The sequence below is a fragment of the Mustela erminea genome, chromosome 3, assembly GCF_009829155.1.
Source record: "Mustela erminea isolate mMusErm1 chromosome 3, mMusErm1.Pri, whole genome shotgun sequence".
NCBI lineage: Eukaryota > Metazoa > Chordata > Mammalia > Carnivora > Mustelidae > Mustela > Mustela erminea.
This window is the reverse complement of record NC_045616.1, coordinates 111092762-111104162: the sequence shown is the minus strand read 5'-3', so window position 1 is coordinate 111104162 and position 11401 is coordinate 111092762. Positions and strand designations below refer to the sequence as shown.

The 11401-nt window shown below is 39.7% G+C and overlaps 1 non-coding gene across 1 annotated transcript; it reads left to right on the top strand.

Annotated features, from left to right (window-relative positions):
* Window positions 1-4033: 4033 nt before the first annotated feature.
* Window positions 4034-4224, top strand: LOC116587283. Its single transcript, XR_004284357.1, has one exon. It is a non-coding gene; the product is annotated as a U2 spliceosomal RNA (small nuclear RNA).
* The last annotated feature ends 7177 nt before the right edge of the window (window positions 4225-11401 follow it).

Genomic DNA, 11401 nt, shown 5'->3' with positions numbered 1-11401 from the left:
TGAGTTCCTTGAGAATGGATTTAGAAATCTGGAGGCAAGAGCCAAAGTGATTGATTTAGTTCAAGGGCCTGATATTGAGGGACTTTTTAAGGTTTCTGTGGGATCCTGTGGAGTTGGTTCTTTGTCTCTTTTCATGGAATAATAACTTAAAAGAGGAGCTTGGAAGAGATTAAAAACCAACTAATAGGCAGGGAAATGAGCGAAAGAAATGTCAAACTCAGAGGGCATTCGTCAAGGTTTGTCAGTGTTTTAGTTCATTTGGGCTGCTATCACAAAGTAATGCAGATTGGGTAGCTTATAAACAACAGAAAGTTATTTTTTTAAAGATCTGGAGGCCGAGAAGTTCAAGATCCAAGCCCGAGCATGGTCATACTCTGGTGAGAGCCCCTCTTACTGGTTTATCGCCAGTGTCTTCTTCCTGTTCTCGTATCATGGAAGGGGTCAGGGATCTCTCTGGAGCCTATTTAATAAAGCATTGATCCTATTCATGCGTTCTCCAACCTTATGGTTTAAGCCCTTCTGGAAGCTCCACCTCCCAATACCATCTTTGGGAGTTCGGACTTCAACATATGAATTTTGGGGGGACACGAATATTTACACCATAGCCATTAGGCACTCATGAACCCAGACTGGTCCCAAGCTATCAGAAAGGGTTGGGTCTTTGTGGATCAGGAAATTAATAGGGGGTGGGGATGCATGTAGTCGTGATACTCAGGGATGCTTCTTATTTCTTACAGCAAGTATGTTTGTTGTGTGTTTGTTGTCTTGATAGGGAAGATATCAGAACACCAAATTTTAAAAAAGAAGGAAAAAATCTGTGCCAGAAACCTGTCAAAGGGAGAGAAAAATGCTTTCCCTTAATACTGCTGTTGTGAGAGAAAGTATTCAGATTTTTAGAAAAAGATTTTATTTATTTATTTGACAGAAAGAGAGATCACATGTAGGCAGAGAGGCACACAGTGGGGGGATGGCGTGGAGGGGGAAGCAGGGTCCCTGCTGAGCAGAGAGCCCAATGCAGGGCTCGATTGCAGAACCCCTGAGACCATGGCCTGAATTGAAGGCAGAGGCTTAACCCACTGAGCCACCCAGGCACCCCAGTATTCAAATATTTGAAGGAACTTAATATTTTCCCATAATATCTGCATTCATATATAGATTTTTTTAAATTCAAAATTCATGGTAAGTACTATATTTTTAAATTTTTGATTTTTTAAAATTTATTTTCAGTGTACCAGAATTCATTGTTTATGCACCACACCCAGTGCTCCATGCAATACGTGCCCTCTTATATAGATTTGATCTATCTTTCTATCATCCATCTGGATTTGATCTACATACACATATGAATTTGATCCCGCTGTTTGGTTTTAACATAGTTATCTGCTACACTTAATATGTTAAAGATGAGAAAGTAGGGCATGACTTTAACTTAGCATTTTAGTTCACAGGATACCAATTAATAAGTGTTAAATAATTTAGAAGGGGATTGAGTCTTTCTGGTTTGGATTTTTCTTCTAAGAAATGACTATATTTTAGATTTTACATTTGCTTGGGGTCAGGACTGTGTCATCACTGTGTTTTATTTACAATGTATGGTTTATTTATGGGAATTTATTGGGGAGATGACAATAAATTTATTGGGGAGATGACACTTTCATTCTTTCTTGCCTTCTCTGAGTCCAGCTCCAAGAAAGCATATACATTGGATTCATATTTTGGATTTTTTGAAATCATGTTACAAAATGCAATAAAAAAGAAAAAAAGGTTTTGCTATTTTCCTCTTAATTTTTAATTTTTTCTATTTTTTTTTTTTAAAGATTTATTTATTTATTTGACAGAGAGAGATTACAAGCAGGCAGAGAGGCAGGCAGAGAGAGAGAGGAGGAAGCAGGCTCCCCGCTGAGCAGAGAGCCCGACGCGGGACTCGATCCCAGGACCCTGAGATCATGACCCGAGCCGAAGGCAGCGGCTTAACCCACTGAGCCACCCAGGCGCCCAATTTTTTCTATTTTTTTAATCTTAATTTTCTTTCTTTCCTTTTTTGAGAATTTATTTACTTATTTATTTTAAAGATTTTATTTTTATTTATTTGACAGACAGATCACAAGTAGGCAGAGAGGCAGGCAGAGAGAGAGGAGGAGGCAGGCTTCCCTGCTGAGCGGAGACCCTGATGCGGTGCTCGATCCCAGGACTCTGGGATCATGACCTGAGCCGGAGGCAGAGGCTTTAACCCACTGAGCCACCCAGGCACCCCTTACTTATTTATTTTAGAGAGAGAGAGAGAGAGTGCACAAGGCCAGGAGGAGGAGAGGGACAGGGAAACTTTTGCAGAGTCTCTGCTCAGGGCAGAGCCTGACACAGGACTCAGTCTCATAAGCCTGAGATCACAACCTGAGCCAAAACCTAGAGTTGGAGGCTAAGTGACTGCCCATGCAGGTGCCCCTAAACTTAATTTTCTGAACTATATTTCTTCTTTTATTAGATGGGACATTGATGCCTTTCTTTCCTGCGGAAGTGGTCTGGCACATGGCAGGCACTCAGACCAGTTTGTGGCACTTTTTTTAGTACTTAGCAAAAAATAAGTTGTTCAGTGAATGTTATGCCTCTTTCACATCTTTATGCTGTGGATATGAAGGTGAATGAGACACAGCTTCTGCTTACAAGGAGCTTGACATCTAGGGGAAAGAAAAATAGGTAGACAGAGCCAATGAAACCTCTTATTCAAAGTGCTTTAGGACTAAGGGGTCAATGTTCTAAGGACCTCTGTGTTCTCGGACAGCCAGAACTGTCCAAGTCAGCCATGTTATTTGCACAGTATCTAATTGAATGTTTACCAAAAAGACCTAAAGCCATTGACAACCTATAAAAAATGTGGTGGTGAAAGCTATTAATGTGTACACTGAGCAGAAAATAACGTTAGCTATAACGTATTGGTATTGGTACTAGGGCTGTTGTAATAAAAATACCACCAACTGGGCAGCTTAAATGACAGAAACTCATTATCTCACAGTTCTAGAGGTTAGAAATCGGAGGTCAAAGCAGGGCTGATTCCTTCTGAGCACCATGAGGAAGGATCTATTCCATGCCATTCTCCTAACTTCTGGTAGTTTGCTGGAAATCTTTCACATTTCTTGGCTTTTGCTGCATCACTGAGATCTCTGCCTACATCTTCACATGATGTTCTCCTTGAGGGGCTGCCAGTCTCTTCACATGATAGTCTCCTTGGGGGGCTTCTTGTCTCTTCACATGGTGTTCTCTTTATAAGGACACAGGATGGGGTGTCATCTTGATTTCAGCTCAGGTCATGATCTCAGAGTCCTGGGATCAAGCCCTGAGGTAGGTGAGGCGGGTCCATGCTCAGCAGGGAGTTTGCTTCAAGATTCTCTCTCCCTCTGCCCCTTCCCCCCTCAAATAAACAAATAAATCTTAAAAAAAAAAAAAAAAAAAGGAAGGATACCAGGTGTATTGGTTAGGGGCCTACCCTACTCTGGAATGACCTTATATTAACTAAGTACATTTGCAACAACTCTACTTCCAAGTAAGGTCACATCGTGAGGTACTGAGGTGGAGACTTTAACACACGAATTTTGTGGGGAACACAATTCAACACATTAAAAAAAGTGTTTCTTTATAGTATTTTTCAAAGAACAGACAGGAGCAACTGATTAAAATTTCTCCCAAACACTACAGACACTGGAAAGGTATATATATTATCCTGATGAGAAAAATGGAAGAGCAAGTCTTGGGAGAGAAGCGATAGTGCCAGGCTTCATTGGATACTTTCTATAGCCTAGACACTATTAGGTTCTTGTCCAAGTTATTTCATTTACCATAATTTAATCCTGATTAAAACTTATTTACAGGATCATCTCCGTGTTGCAGATGCAGAAACTGAGGCACAGAAACATGGAATAACCAGCCAGAGTTGGGAGCCATAAATGGGTAGCGCTGGGATTTAAGAGCTAATATATTGGGTGCCAGAAAACATATTCCTTCTCTTCTAGTCTGATGTCCTCCCAAGAAAAGCTGTGACATCGCTTCTCGGCCTTTTGGCTAAGATCAAGTGTAGTATCTGTTCTTATCAGTTTAATATCTGATACGTCCTCTATCCGAGGACAACATATTAAATGGATTTTTGGAGCAGGGAGGTGGAATAGGAGCTTGCTCCGTCCACTCCACGCATCGACCTGGTATTGCAGTACTTCCAGGAACGGTGCACCCCCACGAAAAAAAAAAAAAAAAAGAAAGAAAAGCTGTGACAATAAATGTGAGATAGTGGAACCCAAAGATACTAGAATACTTTTCATATAAAAAGTGTTTATCTCCAGGTGAGGTAACTTAACCAGTTATGTTCTTGGTCATATTTTAGAACTTTATAATGAGAGTAGATACCTCCGTGTTCTCTAATTTTTGCAAAGATCGTTCTATAGGCTGATATTAGAAGCTCTTAAATTTAAACTTCAACTAAAAAAATTTTATAACTGTCTACATTTTCTTATCCCACTCATCAGCTTGTTGACCCCTGGGGGAAAGTGCTGAATTCACAAGAGAATCATAAGAACAGACTCTTGGGGGTAGTTCACATGTTAACTCTAGGCACTTAAAATTTGATTTTCTTCTGTTTGGCATTGAACACCATCAATTCCCCCCCCACCCCCATTTCCCTTTCTTCGCTATTCTTGTCCTACCACATCCGTGTCATGAAAATGGCTACTGAAATAAATTAGTTTAATTTGTGAAATTACATTATGGTTCTCTCTGCTCATGCCAGTTTACCCAGATTAGCCTGGGCAGATGGCTGTGGGGTTTCATTGCTGGTGAGAAAAGGGGCCCTTTCCAGAGATGAAGTACAAATGTGGGAGAAATGTTGTGGATGCCAAAAAGCTGTGTGCTTGGGTTTCTGGGCGAGCAAAAGCAGTGCTGTGCATCAGGGCGATTCTGCCTTCTGAACAGAGGGCTTTCTGAGAGCTAGAAGCAGCTGGTTCTGGAGAAAAGATGGCTTGAAAAGAATCAGAGGCATTATGAGTCTTAAATTATTTAAGTTCCTCCTGTGGCAGCGAACTGTAATTGCTTCCTATTTCTGTAAATATTAGCAGCTGTGAGCCTTTCAAGTTAGGAGCTAAAACAGCGCTCAGTGTATCATACTTAAACTCTGGAATATTGTTAAATATCTGACCTTGGGCTGTCAAATCACACTCATTACCACACTAGTTCTTCTGCTGGGGAGCTGTTGACACTCTGAACTGGTCCATTATTTTCAAGCCTGGTCTGTAATAGCCTCAATAGATGGAGAGTCGGCAAAGGGAATTGCGAGTCACCAAGTAGCAGTGTCGTGATCCATTTCCTCTGGGGAGGTCGCCTCTGTGCTTGCTGCCTTTTCGTTGTTTTCACACGTGTGACTCCACCTACGGCTGTCATGGCAAATCCTTTATCAAACTGGCAAAAACTTGAAATAGGCTAATTCGAATACCAGCTCTTACCTCTTTAGTCTCAGTTGATCTCCCTGCCTTATGTTCAGCGGTTTAGTCATACTGAATTGTTTTTTCAGATTCATCATATTCTCACTTGTCTCTTGCACTTGGCTTATGCTGAAACTTCTATCTGGAACACACTCTGCTTATCCCATAACATCTCCATGCTAGCTTCTACTTATTCTGTTGATGACACCTGCTCTTGGAAGCCTTCCCTGACCATCCGTATGTGGGCTAGTTATGGCTTCCTTATTATCCCATGTGTGTGGGCACTCTCCCCATAAGAACACACATCATATTTTGGATTGTAATAGCCTACTTAGTGGTCTTCATCTGCCGTTGTTCAGTGGGCTCTCTGAGGGTAAGAAAAGTATCAGTTCCACTTGCTGTTTTAATGGCAGGGTCTGTGTGGAAACTGGTAAATAGAAAGTGATGGACAAATGTTTGTTGAGTTGAATTCATACTCCTATATCTAACATTGGTGAGATATAATACCTTTGGGCTTAGGTTTGAGTAGGCCTGCTAAGGCAACCTGTGGATGCAGCAGAATCTCATAGACGTCTTTGGAGAGCCTCTTCCTCCTCTTCCTTGTGAATACATTTGTTTGGGATAGAATGTGCCCAGCTCCCATAGGGGAATCATGATTGGCCTAAGCCAGTTATCTCTACCTCACTTTTTTCTGCCAGTGATTGGTGAGCGTGTGACACATTTCTGGTAGTGAGTTGTAAAGGGAAGTATGTTGAAGGTTTGGAGAATAATTTTTTTTTTTTTTTTTTTAGAGATTTTATTTATTTATTTGACAGAGAGAGAGAGAGAGAGAGAGAACACCAAGGCAGGGCAAGCAACAGAGGGAGTGGGAGAAGTAAGTTCTTCACTGAACAGGGAGCCCAGTGTGGGGCTTGATCCTAGGACCCTGGGATCATGACTGAGCCGAAGGCAGATGCTTAATCAACTGAGCCACCCAGGTGCCCCAGAGACAATTTTTCTTTTTATTAATAGAGTGGTGTGAAAAGACATTTTTTACCTGTGTCCCTTGTTTTTTGCTTGGATGTTTTCATAGACATAAAAAGAAATGCTACAACTATTTGACAACCATGAGAAAATAGGACCCCAAATAAAGGCAAGACATGAGCATGGGAAAGTGGAAATATGAAACATTCTTAGGTCCTTGATGATGCGGAGCCATCAAAATCAACCCTGGGACAACTCCCCTCTGGTTTCTGTAAAGCAAAATAGTCTTCTAGCTTAAACTATTTTTGCTAAGTTTTCTGTTACCTGCAGCTAAAACCATCCTAATTGACAGAGACACCAGGAAAAGGAAAGTGTGTGCATGAAATTTGGGGTTTATTTAAAAAATGAGAAGGACTATGCTACATGATGAGAGAAAGCAGCATAGAAAATGTGTTGAGCTTGGGGTTGAGACATCTTAGTTTACCTGAATATTTCTTGTGTAATTTAGGAGGAATCACTCTTTTCTCTTATTTTCTAGTCAGGCAATCATTCACTCAACAAGAAAAAAATATATTTGATTGCCAACTGTGTGTTATATACTATGTTAAGTGTTTATTTGGGAAAACAGAGTTGAACTAGGTGATCTCTAAGGTCCTTTATTTGTAAAACTCTGATTCGCCTTTTATTTTTATGTCTTTGAACATAGTTTCAGGAACTGTGAGTCTATAAAAGTTTTGCATGTCTTCCCCCAAATCTGCTTTGATTCAAATCATATTTATCATTGGCCTTTCTCTTCATCCAAATTTCTTGCAGATCCCTGTCTGATAGAATTTTAAAAAACAAAAAACAAAAAACAACAAAACCCACAAGCATCTGTCTCTGGCAAGCAGCTCATGAGTCACATCTCCTCTGCAAAGCAAAGTCTCATGAAATCAGCTGATTAAAAGGAGCCCTTAAAGAGGAGACAATCTGTTAAATTTATTTTAGGTCTAGCCCCCTAATTTCCATTCCACATGCACTCATTTATTCCATCACCCGGTCTTGGCAGGTGCAATCTATTTAGGTGACCCTGCTCAGGCTCACCCCTCAAATTTCCTGGCTAGAGAAAAAAGGCTATTGAGCTGTCATCAGAGATATTATAGCCACTGCTGATTCGAAACTGGTTCATCGTGGCCCCACTTTGATTAGGACGGGCTCTTGATTCAAACTACCATGACCTTGCAAGTTGTCTGTTTGTGCTAACCCAACATTCTTGGTAGTAACGATGGGGTGGGATTGCCATTGTGCCAGGTTGTAAAGTGGGGGATCATCCATGCTTGATGGGGCACTGGGCAACTTCTGGAAAGCAGAGATAATCATCACTCCGATGGGACCGAAGCTGGTGGTGAACTGATCAATAGCAATTGGTGGTTGTGAATTTTAGGACATTGGTATGGCTGCTGAGTGAGTGTAAGAACTTACACAGTGGATCCATGGTGTGAGGACCCAGCAGCTTCTGAGCACCTTCTGCAGATCTTCCATTTTTCGCACGTGCCTCTACTATGTCTGATTTCCAGCAAACAGGAAGAAAGAATAGTAGAATTTCATGCGTCTTCTTTGTAAAGGATGTGACCAGAAAGTTGCACAAGTCACTTGTATTTGTATTTCCCATTGGCTGGTACCTGGTTATATGCCACCTCTAACTTTATGGAGAAATGTGGTCTTTAACGTGGCATTCATATATGCAGAAAAGACTTGTATTTTTACAGCAAAATAGATGTGAGTTGGGAGACTAGAAATCTCAGGCATAGTAGTCCTCAGGGATGGCTGCAGGAGTGGCTTCTTGGTGAGCCCCAGCATCTGTGCAGCTTTGAATTCGTTATGGAATGGTTCTGGCCATGGTCACAGCTCTGGTTCTGCTTTCATACTTCTTTCTTTGTGTTTTCGTCTCTTCTCCTAACCTGCCCCTTCCTTGTAGGGGTGGAAAAGCCCATTTTACTGCAGCATCTTTGTATCCTGGGCTGAGGTCAGTGGATTATTGTTGTTGTTGTTGTTTTTACAAATGAAGTAGTATTTGTACAATTGCTTATGTTTTTACAGTTTGGAGAAGTAGACTGACACCTAAACTACTGCCTTCAAAATGTAATTCTGCCCTATCTTTTTCCCAGTTGTGTAGCAGAGCCCTTTGCCTCTAAAGGAGAGAGCAAAACCCTGGTCCCAGCTGGGAAGGCATGAAAAGACATTTAGAGGCAGCTTTTGCTTAGTGAGGATGTGTTCTCTGGAGATGCATGTGCCTTATTAAGAAAAACCAACCAAACTGCTCTTGGTCTCTGTTTAAAATTTGTAAAAGACAGCAGCAGGTAACTTGCTCATTGCATATTCTCTAGACACTTCTATTCTCCCTGAGAGCTAAGGAGAAATGACATATTATCTGTTTCCTGACAACATGATCTAGGAATATTCCTCCAAGAACAATTCTTGATTTGTATTTTATTTTGTCCTTTTAAGAGATACACTACTAGGGAATTTAAGAGTTGTAATATTTCATACATGAGAGGTTAAGGATTTTTTTCTGCCCATTATTTGAGTTGTGAATTGGTGACGTTTGTTCATTCCCCAATGAATCTCCAGTATTTCCTTATAGAGCTCCATAAGCAGAGAGATCTATGCTTTGGTTTCTACAGTGAGTGGAGGGCAGTTTTGAGCAGTCCTCCTATAGATTTTGATATATAACTAATAGTTTATAAAGTAAACAGTTCATCTGGTTGTCTTATGGTCGTTTAAGGAAAGGATGCCATTCGTGGAATTTTATTTTCTTATTATGTGGTGAAATTCACAAAGATGTGTGTGTGTGTGTGTGTGTGTGTGTGTGTGTGTGTGTGTAGAAACATGAGGAGAATCAGAAATAAGTTGGTATTAGTTGGAAAATGAGTAGTGGGAGGATACCTGGCTCCCATTCCCTTACAATGTTTTCTTGATTTTTGGTTCTGGGCTGGTCATTTTGTCATCAGGTGCCATCTTGGTACCAAATGTCAGCCTCCTCTTCTAGAGATGCACTAGGCTTTTGATCTCTACCATTCTCTTCCATGTGCACAAAGCTTATTTCCTATGCCTCATGTCTTCAAAAGCCAGTTCTCTGTGAGGTAAAGGGCTGATCAACTAAGAAGATCCTCTAATGGTGGGAACATTGGGTGCTTAGGTAGTTGTGCTGAAGACATATTTTAGGGCAGTTTTGTTTTGTTTACATTCCTATGAAGCCCATTCCTGTATGATTTCAGAACTATAGATTCTTTGGGGATAAAATAGCTCAAAGATTAAATATTTCTTTATGAATGAGAATCTGAAAGAAACTCAAGGGGGGGTTTTTGAGAGTGAGGTGGTTCCCTATCCCTCCTTTTTGTTTGGCTTTATTTTATTAAAAAAATTCTCTCTCATCATATATATCAATCTACTTATCTGGAGGGAGGATTCTCTATGTACATATGCTACCAAAAAACTTGCTTTTTACTATTTAAGTAAGGGTTGAAGAACTGGGTAAAGGGGGAGGGATATATCTGACTGCCAAAATGAGGTTGATATCATTATAGATATATTGATCCAGTTTGTCCTTGTGAGACAAGTGATCTTTTGTAGTATCAAAGCATTTTTGCAATCTAAAGAAATCTGAAGACTTATCTTGTCCAACTTCTTATTTTACTCATGACGGAAACTTGGAGGTTCAGAGATAAGTGACTTGCCTAAGGACATACAAATAAATTATCTTAACAAAAGTAAACTTTTTGTTGAAGAATAACATACATTAAGAAAAGTGCAAACATTTTCCCCAAGGGACTAGATTTCTGTAACTAGCTAGTAGATCAAGTATAGAAAGCACTCCAAAATTTTCCCTAATCACTCCCCCTTTCCCTACTGCAAAATATAACTATTATTCTACTTAAAACATAGCTTAATGTTGCCTGTTTTTGAATTTTATGTAAATTTAATCATACAGACTCTGTTCCTCTTTTTTTTTTTTTTTTTTTTTTTTGGTCTGGCTTCTTCATTCAACATGATGTCTACAAAATTAATCCGTTTTCTATGTTGCTATAGTCTGTCCATTTGCATTGCAATACTTTATACCAGTGTGTGAATCTAACACAATTTATTTTTTCCCCATTGCTTTGTTTTTAATGACTAGAGGTTCCTAGTGCTGATTTTCATGTCTGTCTTAATTACTTTGCTTCTGGACAGTAGTATTTTCTCAAAATCAACCTATAAGGCGGTTGTCTGAAGTCAAATCCTTAATCACAGCAAACAGGAAACAAAAATACATACCACTACTTATTATTTGCTATAGCAAGTCCTGTTTTCTTTGGCTTGACTTTCTCTATTCAGAAGTTAGTTGAAAAGGGGTCAGATGACATTCATCTCCTTCTTTCTTATTCTTTATGATGGTCTTTTGCTATTAAGAATTGATTTACAGGTTGGGTTTTGAACAATTCATGTTAAAGTGGTTTGTTTAGAGGAATGACTTTCCTTGTTCATTTTCTCCAGATCCTCTGGGAGAATCCAGATGGTTCTTGCATTTTTAGTGAATGAACACTTGCCATCTTGCATAATCTAATTGTCTAAAACTGCCCACATGCTTACCATCTGAAGGAGTGCTGTCTGCCAAAGGTGTCAGGTTATCTTTCATACGGCTTTAAGAAAGAAGACATTTTCGCCTGAAAGCATGGCATCAAAAAGCATCTCTCCTGGGTGGCTAAAATTGACAGTGCTTCAACTCCTTTATTAAAAATACAATTCACCAGCCTGAAAAAGAAAATCTAATTATTTAACTGCTAGCCATTTTCCCCATGGTAAAATAACCCTTAAATGTTTACAATCAAGTTAGCTAGATTTTAACCGATTTACTTATTTAACCAAGTATTAAAAAAAAATCTATACCATACCTTGTAAGTTCTTCTAAGCTTTTTTTCCCCATTGATTTTGATTAAATAGGTAATTGGCAGTTGATCAAT